This window comes from Ambystoma mexicanum, chromosome 2p, assembly GCF_040938575.1.
Source record: "Ambystoma mexicanum isolate Mex_15411 chromosome 2p, UKY_AmexF1_1, whole genome shotgun sequence".
In the NCBI taxonomy this organism is placed as follows: domain Eukaryota; kingdom Metazoa; phylum Chordata; class Amphibia; order Caudata; family Ambystomatidae; genus Ambystoma; species Ambystoma mexicanum.
In genome coordinates this window covers 1,140,497,891-1,140,518,508 of record NC_090923.1, presented here as the reverse complement: position 1 = coordinate 1,140,518,508, position 20,618 = coordinate 1,140,497,891, and the positions used below count along the sequence as shown (strand labels likewise).

At 52.1% G+C, this 20,618-nt stretch overlaps 1 protein-coding gene across 2 annotated transcripts in view; it reads right to left on the bottom strand.

Moving 5' to 3' along the window:
- The window catches only part of AHNAK (AHNAK nucleoprotein), a 138,583-nt gene extending 118,183 nt beyond the window's left edge, over nucleotides 1-20,400 (bottom strand). The window contains exon 1 of one of the 2 annotated variants that reach the window (XM_069645218.1): nucleotides 20,383-20,400. The gene's annotated coding sequence lies outside the window, so the exon portion shown is untranslated. Of the gene's footprint in view, nucleotides 1-20,066; nucleotides 20,216-20,382 lie in introns of those variants that run through there. The other variant, XM_069645217.1, reaches the window with a different exon arrangement.
- Between the last annotated feature and the right edge of the window lie 218 nt (nucleotides 20,401-20,618).

Genomic DNA, 20,618 nt, shown 5'->3' with positions numbered 1-20,618 from the left:
AAAGAAAACAGCCATCTCTAAATCACAAAGAAGACACAATAGGAGTGTGCATTTCTCCTAACAAAGCTACTAATCATCCCCAAAAAATACAAAAAACCTCACCACTCCTCACACACTCTAACCATACACAACCACACCCCTTAAAACTGCAGCAACTGGCGCACACTTCACCACACTGCAACTAACACACCAGACAGACCCCCACACGACGGACTGGGAACCAAATACCACACCAATATGCTCAGCGAACGCTGTTAACCGAACTGAAGCTGCCAGCAGTACTTCACAGCTCCTTTGCTCTTCTCCAAACTTTGTCCTACTAAACACACCTAACCTACCCCCCCTTTTGTTTCAGATCCGCCAGAGCGCCAGGGGACCATTCCGGCGGTGATGTGTGCGGTACAAATATCCTTTAACATGAACAAAAAAATTAAGTATTGACATGAATACAAATCAAGTATTTTCATAATACACTATAGATTAAAAATGCATTACAAAGCGGCATAAATCATTAAAATATAATTTGCATTTTATCAGCAAAAAATCAAAGTAGAGCCTTGGGCCAGGAATCTAGCCCTACGCAAATATACGCTTCTCAAAACATTGGCAACCATTATTACTACTAATATCTATGCTGCCTCTGTTCGGTGGGTGAAAAATGTGACATGATGGATTGGGAGCCTCGCAGCCATTATAACAAGCATCAGCAAAGCCAACATGTATGACTTTGCAAATGTAGAGGTTATGTTTTTTTTTGTAAAACCTCCCATTGGACACAACAACAAAAAACAAGTATTACCTCTACATTTCCAAAGCCAGACCTATTGGCTTTGCCAATGCTGCGTGAAATGTGAACTATGCCACTGGCCCATGTATCCGTCTCCTTATACAGGTGTTTCTCTTGTGTGTCCTGATGATGGGGCGTCTGTCCGATCACAGGACCCTTTCCTCGGCATCTCTTTATGCAAATTTGATTGTGATCTCTCTCACTTGATGCAGCAAGTGTCTGTTCTAAATGTTCTCATGGCAACCCACGTGCCCAGTCTATAGGCCTGGGCCGTTTAGTGTCTTTGAGCATTCAGCGGGGCCCTCGGCACCGACCATGCGGTGGCCCAGTGCTTGCTCTTCTTACTGCGGCTGACTGAACGTTGCCTTTTCTTGTCCCGGGTGCCGGCTGCACGAGCCCAAGGGGTGCCGGCTGCACGAGCCCAAAATGCTCCGAAGCAGCTGGTAGGCAGCAGGTTAGTGCTACATAAAACACAAAAACAAACAAAAGAAGGGCGGGCAGAGCATGGCATCCTGCCGGTTCAGCATCTTGGCTAGGTGACAAGGCGACAGGATGTCCACCTTACACCTCCTATGTGGTGCAATGAGTGCTTGGGTGCTACCAGCCTTCCTGGTAGCAGTCAGACCTACTTCCTTCCAGGTGCTTATTTCAGCTGCTCTACCAAGTCACAAGTCACAGCCTAAACTGGAAGTGGCAGGAACATGTGGGCAAGAAGCACACCATTTTTTGTTTTGTTTTGCATATTTAAAGCGCTCACACAGCCCGTGGGCATCGAGGCGCTGTTACAGGAATTGTTTGTTTTTTAATTGCGTTATTTTTTTGTTGTTGTCTTAGTTGCGCATTTATAACGCGCTTAAATACCCAGAGGTTTCTAAGTTCGGACCCGAGATCGAAACTGTGTTACTTCGTTTCATCTTGCTTCCAAGGCGAGCACGTTGCCACTGAGCTATCCTCCTGGGACAATAATATGCACCCATAGACAAAACACAGGAGGCGTTTAGTGAGGTGGCCATCTCCGACTGGGTGTCCAACATTCATACAAGGCGTCACTCCAGTGTCCACCCTGCCCTGGCCGTCCTCCATTGCCCACAACCGGAAGCTGGGCTTCTTAAAGGGGCCCTGGCTGCAGTCCCTAACACGCACACGTGACAGGGGTCAAGTGTTGACGCCCTGCGTCATCAGCTTTGGGAGCGAGGTGACGGAAAAGGATGGAAGGCTGAACAACCATGACTAGAGTGACTACAGAAATGCAAGGTCGGATTAAAAGGCTGAACGGTCACGAGCGGAAGAACACACACAAAAAAGAAGGATTCCTGTAGCATCCCTCGGCTCAATCAGTAAGCATCACCACCCCCCCACCCCCCCTCCCTCACTGTAACCAGAACTGCAATGGAAACAGATTGGCAAATTCCCAGGGAGTTGGCTAATTAAATAACCTATAAAAACCCCAACTGGTGGTCAAATTCCCCACAGCGTCTTAGGCCACAGAAGCACCAGTGCAAGGCTTCTCTCACTGACCACGAAGCACTAGTCAGAGGCACCTCTTACTGACAGGGCAGGCAGGCACAGGGGACAAATTAGCACCACCTGCACGGCAATCTGGGCTACATCAGCTCATTCAAGGGCCACTGTAGAGCTCATTTGGGGACACCCGTCTAGCGCCCCCCCCCCCCAGGCTGCCACCTAAAATTGCTCTACTCTAGAACTGAATCTTCTCACAGAAAAAATGCTCGCACTCACAAGAGGCGAAGCTAACCACGGATGCACTCACTCAAGAGATGTTGCGCCCGCCAAGAGTTGCATGCAGAAGAGGCACCTCACATTGGCCATCAACACACTGACAAGAGGCGCTTCTCATAGGCTACAGAAGAGATGGAAAATTCCTCCCACCCAAAGTCTGAGCCTATATTTGTGGAGTTTTGGGGGCATTGTGAAATCGTCCCATGGGCGGAGGCGTGAGCATACATTGCAAGTGTATCGCAGCACAAGTGCGTAGAAGCGCTAATATTTTAAAGAAGCGGGCTTAAAACGTGTTGCATGAAAATGTTACTTCCAGTGGCCCAGAGGTCCTGCATACTTTGAGCAAGTGGATGCTATGCTATAGTATTTATTGAACGTGAAACCCCAAAAGTATGGAGTAGCGCAGGGATACTGGCGTTTGCTGCTGCAGGCTGACCCTTCTGGGGTCGCCACTGCAGAAGTTGCACTACTGTTTTCTCATCCCGGGCCTTCTTTCACAAGGTGCAAAGCTTCTCTGTACAACAGCTAGCTTATCTTGTATGCATTTCAGAAGAGGATGGTTCTAAAAGAAACAGCATTTCTGGTTAACTTTCACATTTTTATTTTTTTTATTTGACGGTTGGCTTGAGTAATCAAACCTTTCAACTATCATATAAAAAAAAATGACATCACCATAATAGTTCAACGTGTATAACCCATCATAAAAGGTAGAATACAATCTTCCAACAGATACAAATACATATCGTTACAAAATGTCAATTGCCACACTTTTCCTAAAGCTTGTCCAATCTCATAATCCAACTGGGTGAGGGAGACAGACAACGTATTTCCGGATCATTCACCAATATTTCGACACCAGAGCTTTTAAGGGCTAGCTAGGATCAGTATTTTTCTTACTCCAAAATCAAAAGTTTAAAATCTAGCCAAAAATGCAATTAATCTACAAGACCGGTTCTTTTTAGAAAGCGCAATTGTGGCACCAACCACGTGGCCCCTTCTCAACAGTGACCACATGTCATCACCATTACGTGAAGGGAATGGTGTCAGAACATTGCCCGAGCAGTAAGCTCTCGCCTCAGAGTTTAAGGCCTTCTACCAAGATATGTAAAATCGTCGCCAACTGAGAGGGCGAGTCATATAATGTCTGCAAGTACATCATTCCCATTGCCTACCTACTCTGGCCCGGATACCCAAAACTACCATAGCAGGTAGAATGTTCGACTGAAATCTTAAGAAAGGATTTCTAGAAGTTGAAAGGACTTCTAGAAGTTGAATCTGGAAATGTTTTAAGATAGTTTGGAATCGGAATCGGACCTAAAGCCTTACTCTCCTTTTAAAATCATACATGGTTTAGAAGCAGCACACTCCTGTTGCGTGCCAATCCAGTCCATGTCCCGGATCTTTGTTTTTTGCTATACCCGGGTGCTGGATTAAAAGATCCACCTCTGAGCCTGCTCTATTGGCAAGCTCACGGCAAACATTTGACCATCTAGCCGCTGCACACAGTCAAGGTTGGTCTCAATAACCTTACAATGGGTGGCCAGTAGTATGGCACCATAACAAGAAGCGGCGGCGGAACGCAGCGCAAGACATGGCACATATCGTTCATCCGTATATATCAGCGGACGCGGTGGGCGATCAAGGGTGCAGGATAATGCCAGGACACATGCCACCCAGAATCCACATCCGGGCTCCATCACATGCTTCTCCATTGGCTCTGCTCAGTGCAAGTTTCTCAAAGCACCCTTTAAATTACTTCCAGACAATTAGAAAGCTGAAATAACAGGGACCACCCAAGCAGCAGCAAGATTTCTGCCTGTACCATCAAGTGCGGTTTATAATTGAAAAATGTGCGTTGTGCGAAGCCGAGTTCTGAACAAGAAGCGAAGAGCGGTGTAGAACCATGGTCCCCTCAATGAACCACGGAAAACCAGCAAAGCTGATTAGGACAACCCTAGGTAAACCCTACAACAGATCCATAGCAACCCCTGCTCCATGAACACAGAATCTACAGAACTATCGAAACAAAAACAGAGCTTGGCATAGCCACCCCGGTCCCCCAGCACAAACAACAACAGAGCTGTGTATACCAACAACTTACCGGCTCACTAGCCGCAAAAGCAAAGCATAACCAGTGCATACCAACCCCATCTCCATTCACGAACCAGAAAAAGAACAGAGCTGTGCATACCAACAACTTACCAGCTCACAAGCCGCAAATGCAAAGCATAACCAGTGCATACCAACCCCATCTCCATTCACGAACCAGAAAAAGAACAGAGCTGTGCATACCAACAACTTACCAGCTCACAAGCCGCAAATGCAAAGCATAACCAGTGCATACCAACCCCATCTCCATTCACGAACCAGAAAAAGAACAGAGCTGTGCATACCAACAATTTACCAGCTCACAAGCAAAGCATAACCAGTGCATACCAACCCCTACTCCACTCACGAACCACAAAAAGAACAGAGCTGTGCATACCAACACCAACCACAGAAACCCAACAGTACTTTGTATGCACCAACCTCCACCACACTGGCCATGTGAAGACAAAGGCGTTTATTTAAGACCCGTCTGCAAACCTTACAGGTGCGGGGCCACTAATGGGCGACAGACCCCTCCGCTTCTGCAGCAGTGCTGTCAAAAGTATGGATCTCATGGTGTTAAAATACAACAAAAAAGCACTGAAATGGTTCTCAGTCAGAGACTATGGTTCTTTCCATATTTTGATGATGTTTGTTGGACACTGATGAGGACACCGGTATTTAGGGTTTTGTTGTCAGGATTTATAAAGGTTGTGGATTCATGTATATTAGTGTTGCACTAAGTGTACTCCAAAACACATCTGCAGGGTCGGATTGCGAAGGGGCACATTGCATTTTGCACATTACACTTTATATTGTATATTTATGTATGTAGGTTGTGATGCCATTTTTAAATGAACATTTTTGTGTATTTGTCATTTTTGTAACATGTTTGTCCAACCAAACTATTAGCTCGCACTGGTGGCTTAATAAAATTACACAATAATTAAATAAAGAATTGTATGCTAAATATATCCTCATTCTGACTTTTTGGTGTATTATCTCAGTCACAGAAGGGCCACCTTCGTAAGCCATGGCCATAAAGCATTAGATGGCAACGCACCTGGCAACCTTGGGGAAAAGCCAGCAGTAGACGCTGCAACCTACTGTTCCCTCCTGTCATCAAGTGGAGGGAGCCCCAGCATGCGAGCACACCAAACACATTGTTTGCATGGCAATACATGTTCTCCCTCCATAAAGGTCAGAACAGCATCTTTCTGTCAGCAGCAAATGGGCTCTTCAATAAGGCCTTCCAAGGATGATCCACTTCTCAGCCAGCCAGTAGGCCTGCCACATAGGCCTGCCACATAGGCCCGCCACATAGGCCTGCCACATAGGCCCGCCACCGAGGTACGCGCCACTCATAAGCCAGCCAGGCCATCCAGGTATGGGCCACTCCTTCCAATGAGCCACTCCTCAGGGATCCATTGGGTTTAGCAGACAGACCATTCAGGTAGGACGCCCTTCGCTGCAGAGCTATTCCGAGCTTGATACAGGCCTTGCAGGAGGATGGAGGGGGCACTTGGCGATGATTCAGACAGGCCTCCCTGGTGTGATCCACTCCTGGGGGAGCCAACAGACTTAGCAGACCTATAACCCAACTTCCCCACGGACCATTCCATTCCTCAGACATGCTTTGCAGGGATGACCCCTTCCGCAAGGAGCCATTTGGTTCTTCCCAAGTGTAGATTCCCTCACTGGGGGGGGGGGGGTGTTACAGTATTCGACTATCCGGACAGGTCCTCCAGGTAGGATTGTATTAGTGGAAGCCGACTCTCCATACATGTCTCAATGGTCAGAGAGCCCTCTCTGGGAAGTGGGCTCTCCAGACACGCCTGGTAGTTATGATCCCCTTCAGGCAGGCCTTTCAGCAAGTGTGGACCCACAGCCGGGGGTGGAAGAGGCCCTCCAGACTAGCCTCCCAGGTTTGAGTCCCTCTGGTAGCTGACCGGCCAGGCAAGCCTTAGCATTGTGCACCCCTGTTCCCCTGAAGCGTCCCCTCCGAGCTTTCCTGTGTACATTTCACCCACCTTGCTTAATATGCGAAGCAACCGCGAGGTGCCTGCGAGCCGATAAAACGATCTTAGCACGATCCTAAGCGCCAAGCGGAGCAAGACTGAACGATGCGAGGCTGTCGCTGAGGAAGGCCGGGGTGCCTTATAATGCATTTAAAATATATCTGCTGCAACACAAGACACCCCGCAGGCAATGCATAGAATGTGTTATGCTCAATTATGGGCCACATGTGATTAGAAAAAAAAGGGATATTTGTGAATTGAACATTTTTAAATACAGGTCGGAAGTGATGCTGAGCGGCTCAAGCACAAGCTTTGTTTTGGGTGAGTTGGTGAAGTGTCCCTTCTACGGAGGGAAAGGCCTCCAGGAGCAGGAGAACACGTAGGCTAGAGGGGACTGACTGCCCGATACTGCGCAAGCATGGGTTGGATTGCAAGCGATAGAGAGAAGGCACGGCCGCCCGCCAAGGATGGAGCGCCACTCACGGGAGGGCCTGCTTTCAGACTCTCTCCACCTGCAGCCCGAGGTCAGAGCCTTCACGGCCCTTTTCTGGGGACTTTAGCGTGGCACATCATGGCCAACACTGCTCCCTTTAGAGAATTCCTGATTTGTTCTTAGGATCTGCCTAGGCTCCGTGAGGGGGAGTCGCATGGGCAGGGTCCTCCTTCTTTAGAACACACGGAGGGTAGTGGCAGGACTCCTTTACCCTTTCTGTTACTTGCCATTGGATAATGGCTCAGACTCTGGTGAGTTTAATTCACTCTCGTCTCGTGCCATTTGCAACCATCAGTATTTTGCTTGACGCGACTGTGCAGCGCTCGCTCGCTGCCCGAAGTGCGTCACTCCAACTATTGTAAATATGTAGCGGTTTCTACTAGAACTGCGGCTCTCCGTGACTATGCAACCCAGCCACACTAATCATGCCACTGCGGAGAGGGTTTTTCTCACAATGCAAACACGCGGCCAATGGTCGTCTCTGTAGAGCTCCAAGACTTTACCAGCTGGAGCAGTCGGTACACCCGAGTGGCCGCCCTTAAACGCTGGAAACATGGCGGCTGCCGCCTCTCCTTTTCATGAAAGGTCACATATGATATAGAACAGCGTTCACAGACCAGGTCAGGCCACTTACTGTGATGATACCAGTTTGTCAAATGTTTCGTTTATGTTTTCCTGTTTCTGGCAGGCCAAGTGGTGTGAGCGTGCTCTCGCTTCCGGCGACGAAATGTTTTCTTACGCTCCTGGACTCCGAGGCAGATACATACGTGCAACAATGTGGGCAACTAGGTGTAGTAAATACTGTGACGGGGTGCGGCCTGTACGCCTGCAAGGCCCGCGCACATCGAGTCCTAGGTGTGCGCCTGGCAGCCGGTGGCGACCTCTGCAGGCCGGGCAGAAAGGCGTGCGTCTTCTTTCTACCTCCCCTCCACCACTCGGTTCGACCCAGAAGCACGGCCGAGGGCGACGCAGCACTGGCAAGGCCGCGTGGCAGGGCCCTCCTGGCAGCCCACGGTGTGAATCATGGCATGAGGGGCGCGGGCGGTGCACGCTGCCACGCCCAGCACAGAGTGGGCCGCAGCAGGGGAAAGCGCAACGCAGCAGCTTCCTTCCCACAGCAGCCAGCTGCAGGCAGGCAGGCGGGCAGGCAGGCAGTCGGGCAGCCACGGCCCACTCATGTTTACGGCCGCTCCCGAAAGGTGCGATACGAGAGAGGCCCAATACACGGCAGCCGTGGGGGCGTTCGGCTCTGTGGACTCAGCTGTGGGAGGGAGGGAGGTGGCATCGACTTGCGGCGGCACAGGGAGAGCTGCACACGACAGTCGCATTCAGGAGAATGTGCCTGTTTGTGTTTTGTTAGGAGCGTGTAGCGAGTGCCTGCTAGACGAATCCCTACGGGAGCGCCTTACTTTAGAATTGACTGACTGGACCCGGCACACACCAATTAAGGAGCTGGGTGGGTGGACACCGATTCCTCGCTGACAAATAAGGCACAGTCAGGCCGTCCAGGATGGGCCACCAAAGCACTTGTATACAAGAGAGTATGCACAGCGCGCCCTAAACTATTTCAGAGGGACACACAAAAATAGTCACCTGGCATCCAAGCCACAGCTGGTGCACAATGTGACCCTCAAAGCACATCAGAGCATGTTAAAGTGAAGGGGTGTCGCCGGATCACCAGAGACACCAATATGACCACACAAAAGTGTGGTTAGTGGGACTCTGTGCGCGTGCAGAGATCCTCTTTATAAACTCAGTGCCACGGGCCTTCAGTGGGCATTGGTGACATCCTGCGTCACATCATACCTTCCAACCGCTCCACCCTCTGGGGGGGGGGTATCGAGGTGATCCCCTCCCATGGCTCATGTGCCACAGGCTGACCTTGGTCGACTTGCTCTAGGGGCTGTTCGCCACCGTCCTGATACCCCGTTGTGTTAGTTCCTTGCTGCAGGGTGGCTCTGGCCTCAGTTTGTCCACTGCTTATGCCTAGTGTCTCTTTAAGACACCTAAACCAGCTGCAATTCCTGGTCAGCGACTCTGGACCTCGCACAGCGGTATCCATTGATCCTTGTTTGTCGGCTACTGTCCAGAGGGCTGTGTCATGGGGCAGGTAAAGCTTAGGAGTCAGAGGACGTGCTCCGGCTAGCACCAGTTTTCCTGTGCTTCTCTCAACTCCACTGGATCTGGGACTGTCATCTTCCAGGATGGGCGACCTCATCTTGCGCCCTAGGAACGCCACCACCAGTGCAACACCCGTTGTGGCGTGGGACGTTGTGCGATATGCAGTGGCGTCGCCAGCAATCAAATTTAGGAGGGGCACAGAGGGGGCCAAAGACAAAAGTAGGGGGGCACAGACAAAAGTAGGAGGAGAACATGGTCATTGCTCGTCTTAGGTGGGGGGGTACAAGGGGGGGCACAGAGTTTCACAGGGGGGGGGCTGGTCCCCCCAGCACCCCCCTAGCGACGCCACTGGCGATATGCCATCTTGTCAACTGTGTTGCGGGAAGCCTTAATGAGCACCTGCATACACTTTGCCACATCTCCATTCGCTCATGGCCAACAGGATGTGATGCATCAATGAGAAACACCATAGACGCTCAGAAACCTGGTAATGTCCTTACTCTGGAATGGAGATCTGTTGTCAGACCTCACGGATTCCGGAACTCATTTGCTGTGAACATTTCTTCAATTATCGGTTTGATTACCCCTGCTGCCGTGAACTCAACGAATTGCACCATCGGATACTGCGAGAACTCATCCAGCACAACTAGAAAGTGCTTCAACTGCAATATGGTGCCAGTGTCGAGGCTGAGCACCCGCCACTGTACCAGCACTCGCTCCGGGGAAACAATTGGTGGTTTCTTTACTGGTGGTCTGACGGCAAGACACCACAACCGTTGATGGCCTAAGCCACTTTTCCTTCCATGTCCGGGAAACATAACTTCTCACAGAGGTGGGCCTTCATTTTGCTCACCCCTTGCTGTCCTATCTGCACCAGGCTGTGTATGTGACACTGCAGCTCCACCGGAATGACCATCTGCATTCCATGCAATAGCACTGCTTCTTTCCCCATGGACCGCTCGCTTTTTTCATTCTATTGGCCTTGTAATAACAGCCTGCACCTCTGGCGTTCTGTGCTGTATCTCAAACATGAATCCTCTCCATTGCCCCACCTGTAGCTGACTTATCAGATTCTACAGTCCTGCATCCTGGCACGTAGCAACAGCGATATCAGTCAGTGACATGAACTTGGGTACGGTTACTCTGGTGACCATCACCACAAGTTCTTCAGTGTCTTCATCGTCAGAGTTGATGTGACCCTCCTTTTCCACGGGATGATTTGACAAATAGTCAGCTGGCCAAATTTTCCCCTCAGGCCCTGAACAGCAGCGTGACCCCATATTCCTGCAGCTGGAGCAACCATCTCTCGAGTCAGATCGGAGGGCTGACCTCCCCATTGATATTAGCGGTTTGTGGTCAGAGAACACAGTCACTGTATGACCCTAAATGCATATGTGAAAGTGCTTGCACCCCCACAAGACCGCCAGGGCCTCCTTCTCGATTTGAGAGTAGCAGCGCACAATAGGGGTCAATGCCTTGCTGGCGCAGGCCACCAGCCTCCTTTCTCCTTGGCCATTGACCTGTAGCAGTACTGTGCCAAGACCCATTGGACTGACATCCGCAGCTATCTTGGTGGGGTTTGTCAGATCAAGGTACGCCATGGTAGTGTCGACCACCAACGCTTCCTTGGTGGCACGGAATGCTTCTTGTTCCGCATGGCCCCAGCACCAGTCGTGATCCTTGTTGGTCCGCATGGCCCCAGCACCAGTCGTGATCCTTGTTGGTAAGAATTTGTAGAGGTTCTTGGCGTGTGACTAGGTTGGGGGATGAACCTGCCACAGAAATTCACCATCCCCAGAAAGCTTCTGATGGGGAGGCTGCATTTGTGATGCCCTCGATCATATGCAAGTCAGGGGACAGCCCCCGTTGAACACAAAAACAAAAAAATCAATTTCACATCTTGATTGCATTAAGCAGCTCTTCTGTCTGTTCAGTGTTAAGCCTGTGCTGGGCAATCCTCTCCAACACTGCTGTTAAAAACTCTATAAAAATAACGTATTATTGTTTGATTGGGAGAATATTGGGAGCACCTTGGTGTGCTGGAACACTTCTGCTGCAGAGGATCCTCCAAAACTAAGACGCTTGTAGCAAAATAGTCCCACATGCAACAAGAAGGTTGTTATGTGTCAAGTCGACATGCAGCGGGTCCTGGTGGTATCCGGCATTGAGGTCTAGAGTACAAAACACCCTGCACATCTGCCAAGATGTCATCAAGATCGGGCGTTGAGCGTCATCCGCTGTGAATGGCTTTGTTGGGCTGCCTCATGTCCACACATAGCCTCACTTCCTCTGGGCATTTGGGCTTATTTTCCATCACTATGGATGATACCCAGGGCGTAGGACCCACCACCTGCTCAATTATGTCTGCCTCAAATTTTGCAATTTCTTCCTTCGCCTTCTGTCGTCAGTGAAATGGTATGCATCAGTGGCGCAGGGCCACTGGCTGCACAGACTTATCAACGTGTAGGTGAGGTTCGTGGTCTTTCAGGCACATGACCCCTTTGAAGAGGCACTGCAACTTGTATATCCCTGTGGTACACTTGGAATGCAAACTACACAAGCCCAAGCTCAACAGGGTGTCTTTTTCCACTGGGGTCACATAGAACGTCACCTCGACTTCTTCTTTGCTCATGCTGTATTCTCGTCTGGAAAGCACTGCGAGTGGTATAAGTGACAAGCCCCCCATACATGAAAATAGGAATCCTCCGAGGTTGCAACTTCGGTTTAGAGGCATTGGAATTGAGCAGCGGGTATAACATTTACTGATGGTCCAGTGCCAATCAAAATGGGCATGTCAATGTCCATAATGGAGACAGAGCACCATGGCTTCCTCCATTGTCCCAGACCACCCAAGCATATGGCTGCAACGAAGAATGCTTTCTCAATGTCCACAGCACCCTCCAGCCTGGACAGGACTGACTTTGTCCTCCAGTGCTGCAATGTGTCGCTGGCGCTGCGGCGGTTCGGGGCGCTGTGCTGACTGGGCAATTGGCTAGTGCCAACCAAGTGATTGTGTTTTCCGCAGCATCCACACGCGAAACCTGCTGCTGGGCAGGCTTGTTCATGTTGTGCCGCACCTCCACATTGCATCACATGTCTTTTGCGGACCATCGGTCTGCTTCTGCAGACTTTGTTTTGCTGACCTGTGGAAGCGTTCCCTCAGTTTTGATGACCCCCCTCGCCACTACTGCATGCACTGACTCAGCTCTCCCCCTTCTGGATGCTTCTTCCATCTGCGCAGCCCTGGCAGTGGACAGCACCTGGGTGTGACCAAGCTCCAGAATTCGCTGTAGCGATATCTCAGGTTCCTTGAGAATCTGGCGTCTTAGAGCCATGGAAGTGCAATGTTGTATTATCTGTGCCCTGATTTCGTCTGCTTCATTGTGAAGGTGACAGGACATCGCAAGGCCTCGGAGACGGCCATGGTATGCATGTCCAGCTGAAATGTTTGTAGTCCCTGTGGACAATCTGTCTGAAGGGCACCCTTGGCCTCCTTGTACGAGTTGTCTCAGGTCTGCAGAGTCTTAAAGAATTGGTGGACTTTGCTGCCCGCGTAGAAATGTGGCATAGCCTTCATAGCCCTCTCTTTGGTTTCCTTGATCATATCAAAAAACATCTCCAGCCTCTCGACCGATGTCTCACCTGGGCCCAAGCGTCACTGGAGCCGATCCTCCTGCCCCACTGGGAGCAACCTTCTGTTTTCTACACTCGGACTGGGGCGTCGCACGATTGCGTTTTCTCCGATGCGATTATGGTGAGCCAGTGCAGCAGACCGTTCCGTGCCCACCCTCGTCACCAGTTGTTGAGAGGCTATCTCCCCATGACCGGAGACACTGGAATGACCATACGAGACGCAAGTGTGGTTAGCGGGATTCTGCACCCGTGCTGGCACGGAGCTCCTCTTTATTAACTCTGACACGCAACATCCTGCATCACATCAGGGTTTAATTCAGAAGTGGGGCGCAGACTCCAACCCTGGAGCAGCCCATGTGTTGCATGTTTACAAGGTGGGTGGGAGACTTGGGAGCGATTACTGAAGGGCCTCGATACACAGGCACCAAGATGTGATCCCACATTACACACATTAACATTTTATTTGTTTGTTATAAAGCGCAGACCGGGTTGGGTGCAATGGAACGATGTGTAGGGACAAAGACTGATATGCAAATGGTTGTTCCTCTTTTGTGAAAAGTACAGTGAGCAAAAAGCGATGGCTGCAGACTCTCAAAGTGGGGAAAAAACACAGAACAGGTTATCACGCCATGTTCCATCTAGAGAGGGGAGTCTGCTACCTTTTTTGTATTTAGAGAGAACAAGACGGGCATAGTTACCATCTCAGGGCAGCAGTAATCCAGGGACAGTTGTCCAAAATGACACCTAAGAATTTGCTTAAAAGCAAGGTCTTCTGTGGACTGCAGGAGCATTGAGGCAGTCATAATCTACCGATGATGGTATTCCAACATGCAGGGCACAGTGGGAGGACAGTCTCCTGGTCTTCTCCTTACCTGCAAGTTTGAATTCAACCCTTGCTGTGGCCTAGCTCCTGGAGGGGTGCGTGCTGCCAGAGGTGGCAAGTTTGGCAGCAAGCTAGGGAGCCGGGCCGGGGTATTTGTGATGGTTTATAGAGCGTGGACAGGGAGATCCAGTTTCAGACCTAAGGTACAATATGGAACAGCGGGTTCCCGAATGTGCCTTAATGATAAAAAGGTGGGGGCACCAACCGGTAGCACACTGGTAAGCAGCAAAGAAAAAAAGAAAAAGAGGCTTCCTGGACAATGAAGGACATAGAATAGGGGGTGATCCTGCCTCAGAGTGTCTCACAGGAGAGTCTCAACGGGGCCTCAAATCTCACTGATAAAAGAGCAGAACTACAGACCTCTGCCAAGGAAAGGTGCACCCTGCCAACAGGCAAATATTATTTGCCCAGTGACGAGGGGCTGTTTCTGAGCCCAGTGGCAACACACACATTTTAGTGGTAGCTCTTATACATTGTGGCCAGAACTGGGCTCCAAAACTCCACCATACACAGAGAGGGTCCAAGATACTGTGTTCAGCATCAGGTGAGCACTACTCAAGGATATGGCTGCCAACCCAGTGGGTCTTCAAGCGCATCTCAGAGGGCACAGACACGGGTCCAGGGTTAGAAATTGCTGGGAGCTATTCAGCTCCTTCTAGCTTGGAAGAGCCTGGTTAGCTTGAAACAAAGAGATACCACGAGCTACTTTTGACTTACCAGGCCAACTGGTGCCTTACAAACACGCAAATGTTGCATTAACTTAGATTATTTTTTTATTTTATTTTTTTAACTGTTTGTGTGTGAAGGTTAAAGAAGAATAAGGAGACATCAAGTACCCATGTAAATATAATAGACCATACATAACGGCAGCGGCGTAGACAGGGTAGGGCCAGAGCGGGCAGGGCCCACCCAAAATGTGTAAATGCCCACTCAGCAGCGCTGTCTGGCACAAGGGTAGCCAGGATTGTCTAACAAGTGGGGACTGAAGCGAATGTAGTTGGGCCCACCACAGTGACATTACCATCTGTAAATGCCCCCACCTCTGATGAGAGGGAGTTTACAGGTTTTGGGTGGGCCTTGCCCACTCAGGCCCTACCCTTACACCTCTGCTGTGTGGGCGTTACTGTCACTGCGGTGGGCCTAGCGCAATGAGTTTCAGTCCCCGCTTGTTGGGCAATCCTGACTACACCTCTGCATAACGGGTAAAATGCAAGTGTGTCTCTCCTGTGGAATTTAGATTTGTGGTGCGCTGGCTACTGATTCCTGGTTCGCCAGCGGTAGCTTCTGCCTAAGGGTTGATGCCCGGCACCCAGGAGCGGTCTTTAACTCCTGCTCATTGAGGCTTAATTTCAACCCCTGCGGCCCACAGCTCTGTTGCAGAGTACATGCTAAAAAACCTCTGCCAGGGGAGTCACCCGAAGCTGTGGCATCAAAGTTTCTAGGCCTAGCATGGAGGGCACCCACTCGGGCATGGTCTGGTGTGGGCCTTCCCCTCATTGTGATGAAATAAAGGCAGGGGCACATGTAAATATAATGATGGAGCGGAATGGCACGCAGACCTCCGACAGAGACAGGGCTCCCATGGGCATGGCAAACGATTCAGTGCCCAACTTGGGGTGGGGAGCTTCCCATGCAACAGGTCTGTGGCAAAGGGTTGCCAGGAGAGTTTTACATCGAGTGTAAACGTGTTGGGATGACATCTGGAGCTCGGCACACCTGTGCAAGGGTGAGCCTCATATGCTAGTTTGATGGGCATGCCCCTCTCAAGCAGCCTGAGGGATCTGAATAAGCCCCGCCCCCGCAACCTGCCTTCTCTGCCCCTCCCTTATGATGAGCCCGTCTGTGGTTACTTCATCGATGTTTCCAGTGCCCCTGTGCCATCGCCTCTCTAGGACAGGAAGGCGTATCAGACTTTTCAGCATGTAGAAGGAAAAGGAGCCTGCACACGTGTGCCAGGTAGCATGGGTGGCCCCGGCACGAGGCTGAGGGAGCTCACATCCGGCATCTCCCATCCCCCACACCAGGAAACGGGCAGCTCTTAACGTCACTGCTGGGCTGCGGTGTGGCCGTATCCTCTCGGAGCTATAAATAAACATGCCAAGGCAGCCGGGGGCACACACAGTGCAGCGTATGAAGGATGCTGAGGCACAAACACCTCCCTGTAGAAGATAACGGGGCACACGCCGCATAGCACTTTGCGTTAGGCTTCATGGCACGATAATACCGGTCCGTGTTACACAACATGACGCCAGGTCGCGGGCACACACAATGCCACATGCCCTGAAGCATGGAAGCCATACTACAAACACACCCCCGACCACGACAAAAACAAGTCCTTCCCCATTAATACGCTACAGACATTCGTAAATATGCTGTGGCCCATGGCGACTAAATACCACACAGAACATGGACACGGCGTGGCACATGACGAACACACCAAGGCATGGTGTAGGCAGGGCTGGAAATTAGGATCGGATGAGCAGGAGCAAAAGCAGCTCATGGGAATCAGCGGCGCTTTAAGTGGGGTACTCCCCAAGCGACGAAGCCGACCATTCCGGCGCGGCGAGGTGGAACCCTGGGCACTGGTCCCTTTTAGGGACACCCTGTGTGCAGGTAATGCCCAGTGAGATTAAATGAGGTGCCACGGAGCACACACTTGGCTAAAGCAATGCATCTGAGATGCTTACACCAAACCTCCAGTTTGTTGTTTTGCATTGTGTTAAGAAAGTTTGAATATCTAGAGTGAATGAGACTTTCGTTTTTGCGTGTTAAACTAGGAGATAATCGCTGTAAACTAAGCTTTAGAAGGCGGGGTCTTATTCTTGCTCGCTTTCATTGCCCAATAATGGTGGGTAACTGGAGCTGTGTGCAAGTTTTCAGGCGAAAACTTCCCAGCACCACTCCAAGGCGCTGCTAATTACAAGGAATTCCTGCTCCAGCAAGTAAAAGATGAACTCCACTTGGAGAAGCAGTGTGTCTGCGCCTAGTGCGTGAGGGCGCAGTAGATGCAGGCTTGTCTCTCTTTTGCTCTGCAGGGTGGGCCCTGAAGAGACATCATGGGCACTGCGGGTGGTGGAGGAGGAGGAGGGAGGGGCGCCGCTTTCCCCAGCAAAGGCTGCAGAACCTTAGTCCTTTAAGTCCCATAAAGTGGAATGAAAAGCTTTCATTTTCACCTCGCAACATAGTAGAGTACCTGTACTCCCTTTCACGCATTGAGAAGTGCAGGTACTGAGGGCCGGGTTGGTCCGGCCCATTTAAAAAACCGGTACCAGGCATCACCCAGGACCCCAGGAACAAGCTCTGGAGAACAAGCGCACACCATGCCGCACACCCAAGGCCAGCATTCCATGCAAACGTTCACGTTGTCCGGGATATGCGACCCATTGGGCTTTCAATATCCCCTACATAGCTCCTTCATCATCCGCCGTCCCACATTTCGCAGGGGTATTTCTGTGGGGCACCAGTTGGCCTGGGGAGTCAAAAGCAGCGCCTGGAAGTTGTTGGTGTAAAACCAGCAGGCACTCGCTGGCTAGAAGGGGTACCATAGCTCCCAGGAATGTCGGCCCCCTGTACAGTGGTAAACTCGCTGCGGTGCCGCCACGCTGTGGCCAAGCACAGCCCGATGAACAACCACCGCATGTGCACCACATCACAAAGGCACGTCCTGGCATGTGACCGATGCACGCGGATCATGACTAACGAACGCACCCCTGTCTTGGCACACAAACACACCACCATGCCCCGTGTTCGCATGCCAGACCATGGACCACGAATGTGCCGCACGTTAAGAACTGCGGGGTACAAGCAGCCCACCGAACATGAGTCAAGGCGTCGCCCTAGCTGCCATCGAAGACGTGGGGTTTCTAAAGCCCTCCTCCCGCGGGGAACACAGCGACCACAAGACTTGAAGGAAGTGGCAGAAAGAAGTGTGCAAGACCCGCCTGCGGATAGATAACACGCAGCGAGGGAGCCACATAGCGGCGCGTTATCTCAGGGGCAGGACAGGAGGGGTGTCACCACGGAGGTTGGGAAGGGGACCCTCACTGGGGTACCGTCAGCAGCAGGCTCCTACTACCCCCCCCCCCTTATGGCCGCTCACTCTCTCCCTCCCCCTGGGCCGCAGCTGGCCACAGCCGAACCCTGCACATTTCTGCCTTTTGCTTGAAGTCTGCTTTCAATTAGTCACTGTTTCCAAGCCGAGCATTCCTGAGGCCTGCCGAGCCCCACCCAGCCTCCCAGAGAAATCTGCAAGGCATTGCACAACTGGAGAAGGGGGGGGGGACACTGAGGCGAGTCTAAGCCCAAAGCCAGGGAAATGGGGGACCCCGACCAGCGGGACAGGCGCGGGGCAAGAGGAAAGCAGCTCCAGGCTCACAGGACCAGGGAACACACGGAGAGCAGGCCTCGCTCACAGCGGAGGAGGCCTGTAAGACATTAGAGCCAAGGCAGCTCCGGGGTGCGCGGAGGGGGCGGGAGAGGCCACTTTCTAAATAAATGGCATGCATAAATGCTACATACACTGTAAAGACCCGGGAGGGAGCGGTGCGGGTCTGCACCCCACCAACATGTGCACGTGTATGTCTGCCAAAACCTCACACACATTCCACTGTCACCCCTTCACTAGTCACCTCTGGCGGGGGGTGTCTTCCAGTAACGCACGACACTTTGTGTCGCTTCTCAGAGTTTGGAATAACTATCATCGCGGAACTCGAGCGGACAGAAGGCTGCATGAAATCTGCGCACTAACCCACCGAGCAATCTTAGCCGCCCAGCGGCTCCAGAGTAGCGTCTAGATTTCAGCCCCGCCTGCCCCCACCCCAGGAATGTGGGCCGGACCGGGCCCCTCCCAGAGCTGTATCCAGTTCGCAGCTTCCAGCCAAGAACTCAGAAGTTTGTTGTGAAAGGGAGGAGTGTTCGGCAAATAAGACCGAGCCTGCAAACTCTAGGCGCGCCCCCCCCCCCCCCCCCCCCCCCCCCCCAAGACCCTGCGCCGCAGCCCTAGCGCGGAAACTGTCATGAAAACAAACAGCAACAAAAGGGGGGAGGGGTCGTCTGCGGTGGTTCCCGATACCACAGCAATAAAATCCCCCAGAACGAAAAACAAAACTACGTCACGCCCTTAAAGAATCCACACCCCAAAATGATGACATCACAGATATAAACATCTCTCTTTCGAGCCCCTCCCCAAATGACACCCACCAGGGCACACAAGAAAATAACGTGGATCGCAAGACTCCCCCCCCCCCCTCCACAAAGATACAACTTATAGGAACTCCCTGCTGCAACCTTCCCCTGAAATATACCATTTCCCAGAGAAAGTCCCCGCCCAAACCAGAGCACACAGCCCTGCGCATTCAGCGCCCCTGCGTTAGGATATTACTTAAACAGCACCCCTCCCTCCATAGACATCCCACGCACAACTCCAGAAACTCATCACGCGTCTCCAAACTCTATGGGAGGAACACAGCTCTCGCCAGCCAAGTCTCCACACACACACACCTCGCTCCAGGTTCCATGCCACACACACACCTCGCTCCAGACTCCATGCCACACACACACCTCGCTCCAGACTCCATGCCACACACTCGCTCCAGGTTCCATGCCACACACACACCTCGCTCCAGACTCCATGCCACACACACACCTCGCTCCAGACTCCATGCCACACACTCGCTCCAGACTCCATGCCACACACACCTCGCTCCAGACTCCATGCCACACACACCTCGCTCCAGACTCCATGCCACACACACCTCGCTCCAGGTTCCATGCCACACACACACACACACCTCGCTCCAGACTCCATTCGCCACACGCCTCTCCGCTGGCAGCAGGGTGTGGACGGTGCTGTTTGTGCATGTCGTAGTGTGTGGCAGCCCCTGCCCGCCTTCGTACCAAGTTACCCACTGAACAGCTGCGACCTTAACGATCAACTTTCTCTCGGCGAGTACTGTGGTTATGAACTCTCCGGGCTCCCACAGGTGGCACCATTAGCGTTTACATGTGGGGGGTAGGACCGTGGCGCACACCTGCACGGCGCGCCAAGTGGGAGTCTGTGGGACAGAGAGTGCTCCCATGCTGCCCCACCCTTCTCGGGCGGCGCCCCTAACCAGGGCCCCATTTGGATCGCTAGCCACGCAGGGAAAACACGGCGCACTACCACCAATAAACGAGCCGACGACCGGGGGGGGCTAGTACCGACCCCAGAGAAAGTTTCCATAACTGTCTGCCAACCGCAGGGGCACTTTCCAAAGTCCAGCTCGGACACACGAGTCCGTGCGGTAGCGCAGGTGACGTCCTTACCTGTCCTTCTGGGGGGTCCGGGCTCCTAGGCGGCCATTCCGAGGGGGCTCCCTGGTCCGGTCCGCTCTCGGTCTCTGCAGACGTGAGCTGAATGCCCGGCTCTGCTCCCTGGGCTGGGCTCTTGTAACAGGGGCTGGGACTGTGGCAGCCAGGAGCGCCTGGGTGTGTCCGCTCCAGCTCTGACTGCCTGCTCCCTCCTCCTCCTCCTCCTCTTCCTAACACAGCGGCTCTGCCCCCCTCTCGCTGCACACCCATTCCCCCTCGTGAGTAACTCTGCTCACTACCAACTTTGCTCCCCCCCCCGTTCTTTACTCACCATACACCACTGCACCTTCCTTCTACAACCTTGCCTTCCCTCGACTCATGTACTTCTGCTCCCGCCTCACCAGAGCGAGCCCCCCCCCCCCCCTCCTCGCACCCAAAAGCGATCACTCCCCTCCGGACGCGCCTTTCTGCTCACCGCCAACTGCGCCCTGCTACTCCTTCAGCAAAACGACAGCAAGCAACATATTTCCCCCTCGCCCCCAAATTCCTTCTCACAGGTCGCTACTA